A 13,325-nucleotide genomic window follows, 5' to 3' on the forward strand; every position below is an offset into this window, starting at 1 on the left:
CCTCAGATGTACCTGCTCTGTTGTGAACACTGCCCTGTTGCTGTTAGGATGCTGCATTGTGCCTTCTCATGTGCTTCCTCAGATGGACCTGCTCTTTGCCATGGACTGTTGATGCACTTATCCCCTCTCATGTGCTGCCTCAGATGCACCTGTTCTTTGCCATGGAATGTGGATGGTCTGTGCCCCTCTCATGTGCTGCCTCAGATGTACCTGTTCTTTGCCATGGACTGTTGATGCACTTATCCCCTCTCAGGTGCTGCCTCAGATGTCCCTGCTCTGTTGTGAACACTGCCCTGTTGCTTTTAGGATGCTGCATTTTGCCCTCTCATGTGCTGCCTCTTATGTACTTGCACTGTTCTGTACCATGGCCTGTTGATGCTCTGTGCCCCTCTCATGTGCTGCCTCAGATGTACCTGCTCTGTTGTGAACACTGCCCTGTTGCTGTTAGGATGCTGCATTGTGCCCTCTCATGTGCTGCCTCAGATGTATCTGTTCTTTGCCATGGACTGTTGATGCTCTGTGTCCCTCTCATGTGCTGCCTCAGATGTACCTTTTCTTTGCCATGGACTGTTGATGTACTTATCCACTCTCAGGTGCTGCCTCAGATGTACCTGCTCTGTTGTGAACACTGCCCTGTTGCTGTTAGGATGCTGCATTGTGCCCTCTCATGTGCTGCCTCAGATGTATCTGTTCTTTGCCATGGACTGTTGATGCCCTGTGTCCCTCTCATGTGCTGCCTCAGATGTACCTTTTCTTTGCCATGGACTGTTGATGCACTTATCCCCTCTCATGTGCTGCCTCAGATGTACATGTTCTTTGCCATGGACTGTTGATGCACTTATCCCCTCTCATGTGCTGCCTCAGATGTACATGTTCCTTGCCATGGACTGTTGATGCTCTGTGCCCCTCTCATGTACTGCCTCAGATGGACCTGTTCTTTGCCATGGACTGTTGATGCACTTATCCCCTCTCATGTGCTGCCTCAGATGTACCTGTTCTTTGCCATGGACTGTTGATGCTCTGTGCCTCTCTCATGTGCTGCCTCAGATGTACCTGTTCTTTGCCATGGACTGTTGATGCACTTATCCCCTCCCATGTGCTGCCTCAGATGTGTCTGCTCTGTTATGAACACTGCCATGTTGCGGTTAGGATGCTGCATTGTGCCCTCTCATGTGCTGCCTCAGATGTACCTGCTCTGTTCTGTACCATGGCCTGTTGATGCTCTGTGCCCCTCTCATGTGATGCCTCAAATGTACCTGCTCTGTTGTGAACACTTCCCTGTTGCTGTTAGGATGCTGCATTATGCCCTCTCACGTGCTGCCTCAGATGTACCTGCTCTGTTCTGTACCATGGCCTGTTGATGCTCTGTGCCCTGTGGTAAATGTCCTCAAGTCTTACCTACACAGTGGACTGTGCATCTTTCCTTTACTACATGCCCCTCTCATGTGCTGCCTCAGATGTACCTGCTCTGTTCTGTACATGGCCTGTTGATGCTCATTGCCCCTCTCAAGTGAAGCCTCAGATGTGCCTGCTCTGTTCTGTACCATGGCCTGTTGATGCTCGTTGCCCCTCTCATGTGCTGCTTCAGATGTACCTGTTCTGTTCTATCCAGTGTCCATGCTCCTGGCTTCTCTGGGAGTGAACCCCTATTATGTGCAATAAAGCAAGTTATTCCTGTGTACTGTTTTCGCTGTGTCATTCCTGGTTGTCTCCTTGCATTGTTGATATATTGGTGCCATCGTAAAGGCTGTGTCCCCAACATGCCCCTCCCCCTCCCCACATCACAGCCCTGGCAGGTACCGACAGCGATTGGTGTGTTTGCGTACCTGCGTCGCCGTCGGTCCATGACTTGCTGGTGGTGGAGCACGAAGAGGAGCGGAAATTTGTGCAGAGCTGGGTCCATGACAGTGATCTGCCTGTGGTGTGTATCTCTCTGCAATGTTTTGCCTCTCCGCTGTGGTGAATCTGCCATGTTCAGGCTGATGGTTTTTCCGCTGCGATTTGCTGTGTCTTTTACACCATCGTGATTAAGTGGACGGTCGGAGACGTCATTCCGTACGGCGGTGTCTCTGGTTTGGTTATGTCCGCCGCGGGGCCGGGTGTATTTACGAGGCGGGGCTTGCTCTTCCGCGGCGTACGGACATTTGCAAGTGCTTCCCATCCTAATATGGCGGACTGACTGGCCGCGGCTGGCGGACAGTAAAAAGGCATTTTCCGCCTACTCCAGGCCAGAGGTCGTCCTTCCGTCCGCCATCCTAATCGACCCCTAGGGTGTTAAAAGAAACTGATTCACAGTCTGGTAAAGTCAAATAAATTAATCTGTCAGTGTCTATATTAGTGGTACATGTAAACTAACAATTTTCACAATAATGTTCCCATTTATAAGAAAGGCAAAAAAGATTTTAAATATCTATTCCTTCATTTTCCAATACAACAAGCATATACTTTAAAAATTCCTGAAAATCTTGCTGAATATTCTGTGTAAATAGAGTACAACCAGAAGAAATGTCCAATAGATTTCGAATATCAGAAACACTTTATATTTCACTTTTATCACTACTACATTTCTCATAAACTGAATACAACAAAGAACAAAATCTTTTTTCCCGATTTTCAACAATTTGCCGTTGCATAGCAGTTGACACCAGAACTGTTTTCAAATTCTTAACCAACGATCTCTTCAACAGTGCCCTTTTTCTTTTTGCTTGCAATCACAACTTTATATTGTTTTTTTTCTTTCTCTATACTTTCACTAAAGATATTCTCATATCTTCTTTTTCGACCTACCACATGCTTTTCAAATACTGGACATTGATCTAAATTGGGAGCATATTTTATCTTATTATACTCTTTCACACAATCTGCATTTGCACTAATCTTTGTCTCATCAAAATCAATCAAGTACAATCCAGATAAAGTTCTGATCCGAGACAAAGCAACATATGCCATACCCTCTTTAGACATGGTTCTTCCAATATTCACCAAAGCACTATCTACACTTAAACCTTGAGATTTATGAATGGTCACCGCAAACGCCACAGAACCAGGAAACTGTTTTCTGCGAACATATAAATCTTTTAAGCAAAAACTGAGCTGAAAAATGACTGAATTGTTGTACTTATTTAATTTGATCAAATTTGATTTTCAAAAATTCAATACCATGCCTATTTGGATAATTAGCGAAATCAACATTTTTACCCATTGCTTCATTTACTAAACCTTTTTCCACATTCAAATTACGTTGTAAAATTACCGGACAGTTTATACATGCATATAGATTCTTTTCTAAACCTGCAGTTTTAGATATCGATTTCTCTAAAGAATCTAATTTTGTCTTCAACTTTTCTGTCAAAATACTAGTGATTCCTTCATGCTCTATTTTATCAATAGCTTCCAATTTTATAATTTCTTCATTTTCCAACTTTAAAATTTCTTCATTGAATGTAGAACATTCACGCAGTGTGGCATTAAGCAGATTACAGATTTGTTTTCTGCAATTCTCATATATATTTTCTCGGGAACAATATTTTCATTTGGAAATAAATTGGAAAGTAAACGTCTCAGTAAAGCTTGTTTGCTATGTTCAGTCCCTTTTCCAATTGTTATATCTTGAAGAATAGTTCCATAATCAGCAACACTTGCCCATCACATATTTGAAATAAGTTCCTTATATTCATAATATGACCAAATGTTAACATTTCCAATTATTTCCAAAGAATTTCTCGTGTCTTCATGTTCAAGTGTTTTAAATACTGGTTGTCCTTTTACAGGAGTAAGTTGTAGTAGATCTCCAAAAAATATGACGTGTTTTCCTGCAAATAGCACGTGTTTTAAGAATTTCCTGCATTCTTAAATGCACAAAGGCAAGCATTAAGTTTGATACCATGCTTACCTCATCAATAATGAGAAGTTTAATTTTCTTTATGACTGTTGAAACTTCACAACAAGCTTCTCCAGATAGCTTGTGGTATTCCAATTTGTTTTCATGTTCTACTGGTAGTATTAGTAAACAATGTAAAGTAATTCCTTTAATATTGTGAGCTGCCAACCCAGTTGGAGCAGTGACAACACAAGACAAATGCGACTCAGTTCTTTTCTGTAGAAAAGTTGTAATTACTTTAATTTAAAAACTTTTTCCTGTTCCAGCTTGTCCACTCACGTACATTTGGATAGGTTGAAATGACGTGCATGAGCACCCTTTCCTTTCATGAAGTAATCCATGGTCAACCTGTTCTCTGACTTTGTTTTTCCCCCAACATTTAGATGTTCTTCCAAATTTCCTAAGTTTGTTACATCTTCTTGAGCTTGATACATTGCTGTTTCCACCTCATCAATGACAAATGCTGCTTCATTTTGAACAATGGGTTCTGCAGAAGTTTGACTGTCTTGAGAACTGTCTCTAGCAATCTCAGCTGCAACTGTAGCTTCCTGCTCAATTTCGTTGTTCAACATTTTCACATAATTAGCAAAAACAGGATATTCGATAGTATCTTTAGTAGCGTTGAATGAATCTTCGTAGCTCTGAAAATCTCCAAGTAATTACAGTTCTGAACACCAGGGTTTGAAGAGTTGCAAAAGAGCTAAATAATAAAATTCAATTTTATCAGTTTTCGATGATTAATCAAATGTCCTTTCCTTTGTTTCACCAAACATCCTTCAGAATCAATCACAGCATATATTCCATTAATGATGTTTTCTGTAATATTCTGTTTAAAAGTATAGTTTTGCAACACTTCACAGAGACAAATGTTCTCAAGATGATGACTTCTATTTGGATAATATGTATCCAACATATTTGTTTTCACAATATCTGTACTTTCTGGCTCTTTTTCAGCTAAATATTTAATTTCTTGTACAGATATAAGTACTCGATTTCGTGTTGCAGCAAGACCTAGAATCACCCAAATGATTCCTCTAGATTTGGAGTATAGACTTGCAGATGATAAGCGATCTGAGCATTCATACGCTCCGATTTCTCGATGAGATAACATCTTCAAACTGTAACTGTATAATTTCTTACTTAGACTCTTCTTGTGGGAAATCTCTTCCCACATTTCCTTCAATTCCGTCTTTTATGATTTTGTTATGTAGGAAGTTACATATCGAGCAACAGCAATTGAATTGTCTGCAACATAATAAATATCCATGTTTGCAATCCACATGGACAGCCTAACTGGATTATAATCATTTACATATATTTTGACTCTGCACTTCTTCTCAAATTATAGGTATTCTTTGGAAACTTTCTTCTGATGGTATGTCACATAGCTGACATAAAACTATTTACTCTTCCTTTGGATATTACAAGACTTGGAAAACCAAAACGACATTTGGTATAAAACATTTCCTTTGACTTGTACTTTCGACAACAGTATTCCCCACAATGATGGCTTTCGAATCGTAAGACTTGTTGTCTTAAGTTCTTTTCTCCTGTGCTTTTGGGTATAGCACATGTAGCATATTCTTCAATGAAAGACAACAAAGTGTCATCCGAATCTGTTCCGAATTTGGGAGCATCTTTGATCCATATTAGCATATGTTTTTGAAGAGCACCTCTTGCTTGATACTCCTTTCTCCAAAAGAAATCTACAACCTCTCCAAGAGGAGGATTTTTTTTATTGGTGAGAAAAGGCATCATAGCTTCAAATCTATGATTGAAATATCTGCATACATTAACTGGATCCAAAGAGCACAATTCTCCATGTGTCTTGTATATAATATTTACTATATTTGGATTTGCCTCTTGAAGAAATTCAAGTCAATCATCCCAAGCATATTCAGCAAAGCTTAGAGTCAGGAACCATGTAGGAGTTCCTAGGTTCCTTAGCATACATTTACGTTCTCCATGACGACGGTACCAGTACTCATTAGTACCACGCTGACATGCCATGAGATTAATCAGCTGAGATTCCAAATCATTATCTCTCTTGTAAACTTTATCCATTAATTCCTTTGCCAAAACATTTTGCAGATGTACACCTGTTTTCAATACATGGTTGACTGCATAAGAAAGTCCAAACAAGTCACTCTCAAACAAAAGATTAAACAAATACGGAATACGTTGTCGAGATCTTAGATCTTCTGCATACAATCTTGATGTCCGGTATTCAGATGCAGGAATCTGCACAGGTCGTTCATCATATCGTCCTCCTTTTCCTGTTGAAAAACAACTGAGGGAAACAACAAGCTTCCAAACTTTCTTCCCATACACTTATGGGACTTCCCTTTGCTTCTTTCATTTGGAATAACTCAATAGTATTCCCCATCACTTCTTTAGAATGAAGTGGTTGAACTCTGTAATGTTCATAGATTTCTTCAGTTCTGGATATGTCCACTTTTTCCACTTTTTCAATGTGTCCAGTTGATGAGTCAGTATCTTCTTCTACAGTTATTTCTTCCTTTCCCATATACACATTTTTATAGTATTGAATTTTTTTAATCAGATACAACGTTGCCTTTTTCACTTTCCCAACATCCACTAATTCTTGCCAGAATTTCTTACTCTTAGTAGGAACGCCATTAACTAAAATAACTAGAGGTTCATCTTCTACATTTTCTACACCAATTGTTTCAATATTTTTCTTTAAATCTAGAGGCAAATATACAACTCTTCCCTTTAATCCTTCCTGTAAATCTGAAGGAGGCAATTTCCCTGTCTTAGGCTCCATACGAACAATAGCCTGAAATGGATGCACACATTGAATAAGAATAGACTCATAGGTATGTAAATCCATCAGTTCAGAAGGAATTTTTACCAACTCAAAAGGATTATGCACAGCTCTAGCAAGCATTTTGTTCTCATCTAATTTGTTATACCATTATTTACAAATACATTGATCAGAACCCAAATCAAAACAGTTCTCTACCAACAAATAAGTTGCAAATTCCTTCCACTCATTATTATTTTCTTTTTCACTTTTTAAATACAGATCAACATTCCTAGTCTGATTTTTATAATGAGTTTGTCAACAACAGATACAAGAATATTTTGGTTGTTCACCTGAAATCACCTTAAAACTTCGTAATTTCTTGCTCAAAATGTTTTGTACTAGAATGTTGTACATTCTCTTCCACATTTCCTTCTATTATTGTATCAGTTTCTGCATTGTCTTTCTGAGGACCAAAGTAACTAAACCCAATTTCTTCACAAACGTTCATTACATCTGATACTGATCCACGCAAAAGAGCACTGTTCAACTTTCTTGACATTAGTGCTGGACTTTTTGCATTATACAATGTTCTGACTAATACCCTTTGTTTGAGTATGATGAACTGCTAACATCCTGAAATGGTGAAAAAAAATTGACATACTTTTTTAGAAAGACAAGCCAGAGAATGACCTTGCAAACAAGTATTTTATCTCACTCTGCAAGGGTCTAGTCCTTGCAACATCTTGATCTTTTGTTTAACACTTTTCTTAGTATAGTGACGTAAAGAACTGCGTAAAAAATCTATATATTCCTGTCGTACACTACAAATACTACTGCAATTCCAAGTGTACACAGGAGCTTTAGGACAACTCCCTAAAACTTCATCAGCTAACAACTCTTCTGCATTTCTGGAAACAATCTTCTCTTTCTCAATAGGACAACGATTTCTAACCTCATAAGCTTGACCACTGGTATCAACTGAATGCAACAAATCACTACTCTGAAGATAACTCTCTTCATTAAAAAAAGGCTCAGAACTTGAACTGTGTTTCCATTCACCCCAAAAAAATCAGAAAAATTAGTTCTGATAATTAGTCTTCTCCACTTACTTTTGGCCTTCATTAAATGGATTGGTATATCTAGTGATCTAATTCTTTTGATTACTAAAATAAAACATGTTTTCTTTAATTCAAAAGCCTTCTCAACAATACTTTCAATATGTTTCTTCTTCTTGTAAAATGCTGATTTTCTTTTACATTTCTTCACATCCTTTAATAAGTTTAAGACAACTATATTGTAAAAAATCTCTTTTTTTTATTTCCTGAAATTGATTCTTCCTCCTTTTACTATACATTGTTCCTTTAGAACATGATTTCCCATCATTTAAGTTTTTTCTCTTGTTTTTCTTTTTTATTGCAGATACATTCTTTTTATTTTTCACATTGTCCACACTATTACTAGTGTTTGATATACTTCCCTTACCAGGAGATTTTTTCTTTATTTGTTCGTTTTCACCAGTCTGTTGTTCAGGTAAATCCTGTGGATGACTTCTCTTCAAATAATATGTTTTATTATGTTTTTTCCTCTTCTCACTTTTTCTAGGCATGATGAATTTCTCTTAGTGTTGATGAATAGAATCTGTTATAATAATGTATATAATGTTATAAAATAAATGCTGCATGAGTACTTGGGAAGAGAGTGCCTGACTGAATATATAAGTGCTTGAGTTTTAACCCAATGAATGGCAAAGCACATACTGCTGCATAGATCACTACAATAGTGCAACAGCAGTGCGAGTGTTTTGTGGAAGTGTAAAGATACAGACTGGGGAATTGAAGATCTGAAACACAAGTGTGCAGGTAGATACAAAACTGCATGCAATGTGCATAGAGATTTGAAGCAGTCCATGCCCTAAGACCTACTTTGCTACACGAGTACTTGGATACTGACTGAATGATTACAGTTCTGCAAGGACAGTGCCTAACCAAATTTATAAGTGCCTCAGTTTTAACTTAGTGAATGAATAAGCACATACTGCTGAATGGGTCACTACAATAGTGCAACAGCTGTGACAGAGTGCTTGGTGAAAGTATACGGATACAGAGTGTAGAATTGAAGATGTGAAACACAAGTGTGCAGGGAGACAACAGACTGCATACATAGTGCATAGGGATTTGAAGCAGTCCATACCCTAAGGCCTACTATATATCTAACTACTGCATTTTACTGTAAAACCCTAACTCATTTTGCAAATACATTAGCAATTTGCTGCACTATTTGCACCAACACTACATCAAAAAAGTGACACAATACAACCACAAAGAGGCGCAATGGGCTTGTAAATCTACCCCAGACTGTCTGCAGCAGTGTATGTATACTGACTGGGGAATTGTAGATTTCAAACACAAGTCTCATTCTAGACAAGCAATATTATTAATTTCTCTTGAAGGGCTAATATGACTACACACATTCCAGAAATATGAATACTGCATTTTACTGTACAACCATGAGTCATTTTCCAAATACAAAAGCAATAACTGGTTTCTAATTCTATGAAGACTAGAAAAAAGGATCGATTTTTAAGCAGTTACTTGGCTGCAAACACAAAAGATGCAAAAATGGTTCTCTCAGAATAATTCATAAATGCACACAGACGTACAGCGTAATTCTAGACAAAAAATATTAGATCTTGCATTTTACCAAAACACATTTACTACTCTAGAAACTGTGGATTTATAATACTCAGCCGCGGCCGGTGGTGGGAGTACCAGCTGGCGGTGACATGCAAAGGGGGAGGGGCAGGGTGGGGGGTAGTAATGTATGGATTACGGAGTTTAACAGGTAAGTGTTAGACCCGTCTGCTTCTGAGAGTCCCCTCACCACTATGATTTCTTTTGTTCCCCTGTACCTCCCAAAATTTGTCGCTTTTCTTTGTCTACCAGGACCTTTTTGTGTGCTGTTTCAATGGGGCTAGATGTTCCTTGACACCCAGTTGTTCACAAGGTTTTTGGCACCTATTCACAAGACACCTGGCGAAACCTGTGACATTATAGACTGGGATTGGCAACCTGTATGAATGACCTCAAAATGGTGCCCATCCATTTTCCTCATGAGAGTGACTCCCTGTGGAGCCTCCATGAACTCTGACCTTTCAAGGTTTTGGCGCCCTTTTACTTGGTGCGCATTCCTGACAGGAATTACTCTATTTCCCTCAGGTACACAAAATGGCTGCTCTAGAACCCCAGTATGGTGGCTGTTAGAGACCCAAATACCCCAGTAGCGCCATGTCATTGGCCTAACCCAAAGAAGGTTCTAGAACCTACTGGCACGAGCCAGCACCTCAGGGCACTGGCTATATAAGGTCCAGTCCCTGGCGGCCATTTTAGATGACCAAAAGACTAGATAGGATAATGATGTTCCAGATCTAGGTGAAGAAGGAGATTCCAGACTTGACACCAGATTGACACCTGCCCTGTTGACCCCTGAGGCGGCTGGTAGTGTGGCAGTAGAGCAAGCAAGAGTCACTGGCGTGGATCCTGACTGGCGTTCCAGTCAGCTGTGTGTGCGGTGACCTCGCGCCTATAGCACCTGTGGCCGATTTTTTGTGTGCCTCCCCGCCCCCCCCGGTGGCGAATTACGACTGACTCGGGTCGCGAGGCAAGAGCAAGTTCGCCGCGACCACCAGCGTCTTCTGTGCCCCTTGTGTGACAGGCGCCTCCAGCGAGGAGCTCGAACGTCTCCGAGCTCCACCGGCGTAGAGTGCTTCCTGCGCAGACTGAGGTGAGGTGGTGCGCCGGGGCGGGGAAAGGCCGGCCTTCGTTGGGCGGGACTACTGTCTCTGCCCCTCCCCAGTGGATCGGCGGCTGTAGCTGTGGGCGGGAACCATCCCTGTTTGAGGAAGTCGGAGGGAGGTCCGTGGAGCCCCTGAGAACCCGTCGCTGGCGAGAGAAGTGCTGAACCCGACTGAATCGCTTTTCGATTGCAGCCGATGTGAGGTGGGCCAGTTTCTTCAGGTGGGAAGCGCTGTTATAAAGGAACTGTGAACCGGCATTTATTTGACTGAGCGCGAAGATTGTGTGACCTCTTCGGCAGCCCCGTTCGGCAGTCTAAAGACTTGGAACTGGTGCCGCCTGAGTACTAGCGGGGACAGAAACCCCTAGGCGCGCTTAGACCCCCACCGGCAAACAGAGATCTCAACCTGGTGGCAGCCGAGTGTAAATGAAGTGTTCACTGTCTTTCCTTGCCTTTTAGATATACGCGCATAACCCCCGTGTGATTCTTAAAGAGTCCCAGCACTCCCTGTTAAACCCAGAGAAGCCTGTGTACACTAATGGTGAAATCGTCATAAACTGTAAGAGTAATCTTTCCAACCTGAAATGTATTTGCAAATGTAGTGTTCCTGAAGTATTTAATTGGTGGCAGCGATACCAGAACGAATCTGTAGATGTTCTTGAACTGAACCAGTATTTACTCTGCTACACAGACAGTGATATTTATGCTATTTATTGAAGATATTTATTCCCGATATTTATTCTATTTATTGACAATATTTATTCCTGATATTTAATCTATTTATTGATGAACTGTACTCCTAAGCTTATTTATTGAATCTGTTCCAAAATCGAAACCCAGCAAATTGTGACCCAAAAGAAATGTAATTGTGCTTTCCTAATTGATCCCCATTCACAACAGAGAATTTTTACATAAAGGAATCGTATTTTTCTACAACAGTGGTGTGGTGTCCTTCTTTTTGGTGGTTGTTCAAGGAGATATTATTGGGTCGAAGCCGGCTTAACACGATAGCCTTCACTTGCCTTGACACTTGAGCCAAGCTACCCCCTTTGTGCTGGGCTTGCCCATCGCAGGTCCAACAGTAAGTAAACATATAAATAAATAAAACAAATTTTGTGATGCAGTGCACGCAACGACATTTGTCAAAACAGCAAGTATGCTTGACTTTTCAACATACCAGCTTATCTTATATAATGTACCTTTCAATCAGTTTTTGCTAACTAATAAGAAACATGCTTTTAAAAAACAGAAACATGCACCCTAATTTTTCAGTGTAGAATGTTCTCAAACAACCAATCATTTCTTATCTTTTTTCAAAACTAATCACCATTTTTGAAAAATCTTAGTTTTCAAACTGCCATTTCATTTTCGGAGACCATCTGAGTGCGTCCAGACCTCTCTTTAACATGCTTAGAGTGTGAATTGTAGGACACAGCTATATTTTCTGGAGCCAAAGGTACGCAGAACAAAAAGGAATTCACAAAGACCTAGGTTTACCAAATGTAGACATTACATGGATTGGACAGAGAGGGTTAAAATGGCAGCAATTAATGCCATTGGTTAAATCCTTTCTACATCTCCAACACCCTGACCTCATAATTGTGCACTGTGGTGACAATGAGCTATGCACTTTGACTGGGGTAGGTCTGGAAATGCTTATGAAGGACACCTTTGGAGAATTGATGGCACTTTTACAGCAAACTGCCTTTGTTTATTCTAATATATGCCAAAGGCAAAAATGGAACTAGTCCAACTATTATTGTCCACAGATTGAGAAAGCTAGAAAACATGTGAATAAATCTGTTTCTGCTTTTCTACGGGACTATAGAATGGGGTCCATTTACCACAACAATCTACTTTTCAATATGCATGGCATCCATAGGAGAGATGGTGTATATTTTACAGATGAAAGGAGCAGAGTCTTCCTCTTGAACTTTAGACTCTGCATCGGTACTTACTTGTAGGTACTAAAATCTCACAATAAACACAAGGGCTCTTTTTAGAGACACCCAACATCTAAACACATAAACTTGATAGATATTTTTCTCTTTGTTGCTTGCATACGCGTACGGGATGCCTTGTAAAACAAGGTAGCACACGGGGTACAGTACACATACCCAACACGTGCACACCAGAGGTACCCAGGCCCACCACAAGCCTCCAGGAGGGTTGTAGCTTGGCCCCCTTCCAACATGTAAAAGCCCAGAGGGGTGGTGGTCCCCGAGTCTGGGGTGTTCGTCAAGGACTCCCAAATTAAAAAAAATGTGTGCCCCGGGGGTGGCGGTCCACGGGGCTGCGGGGGGCATGAGATCCCCTGCATACATAATGTCAAAGCCTCAGGGGTGGTGTCCCCAGAGCTGGGGGGCCCCTCTAGGCCCCCCATTATAAGTACCTACATTGCCCCCGGGATTTGGCCTCCCAGAGGCTAATTAACAATAAAGCGGGCTTCGTTTTTTTTTCTTTTTCATGGGATATGCATACATTATGTGATTACTCTACAGTAACAGGTTGTGCATGCAACTCCGACACTCGAACATTCATTTCCACAATCAAGTTGTACAGTGTATCTGAATGAGAACATACGTATATAAATTAGCTGCCCTTCATGTGCCAAAAACTACAACTTACACCTTTCACAGCCCTATATTACTACAACTACAACACTCAACTGAATGTACAAAAAATATTTCTAATCGCAGAAATACGTCATGTCACCCAAATCACATGATTTTTCATATAGCTCACAACGGGTCTATGCCCATAGCTCCGGAATCATGCTTCAAAGCCTTGCGCAGCACTAGTGTGCGTCAGGCCAACCCACTCCGCTTACGCTACCAGGAAAACACAACAACACTTGCCCAGATTTCACATGTAGTGATTTCT

The 13,325-nt window shown here is 40.6% G+C and overlaps 1 protein-coding gene across 4 annotated transcripts in view; it reads right to left on the reverse strand.

Moving 5' to 3' along the window:
• LOC147662923 (uncharacterized) overlaps nt 1-13,325 on the reverse strand; it is a 397,679-nt gene that overhangs the window by 147,645 nt on the left and 236,709 nt on the right. The window lies entirely within an intron of this gene.

The sequence above is a fragment of the Lissotriton vulgaris genome, unplaced genomic scaffold, assembly GCF_964263255.1.
Source record: "Lissotriton vulgaris unplaced genomic scaffold, aLisVul1.2 SCAFFOLD_304, whole genome shotgun sequence".
Classification (NCBI taxonomy): Eukaryota; Metazoa; Chordata; class Amphibia; order Caudata; family Salamandridae; genus Lissotriton; species Lissotriton vulgaris.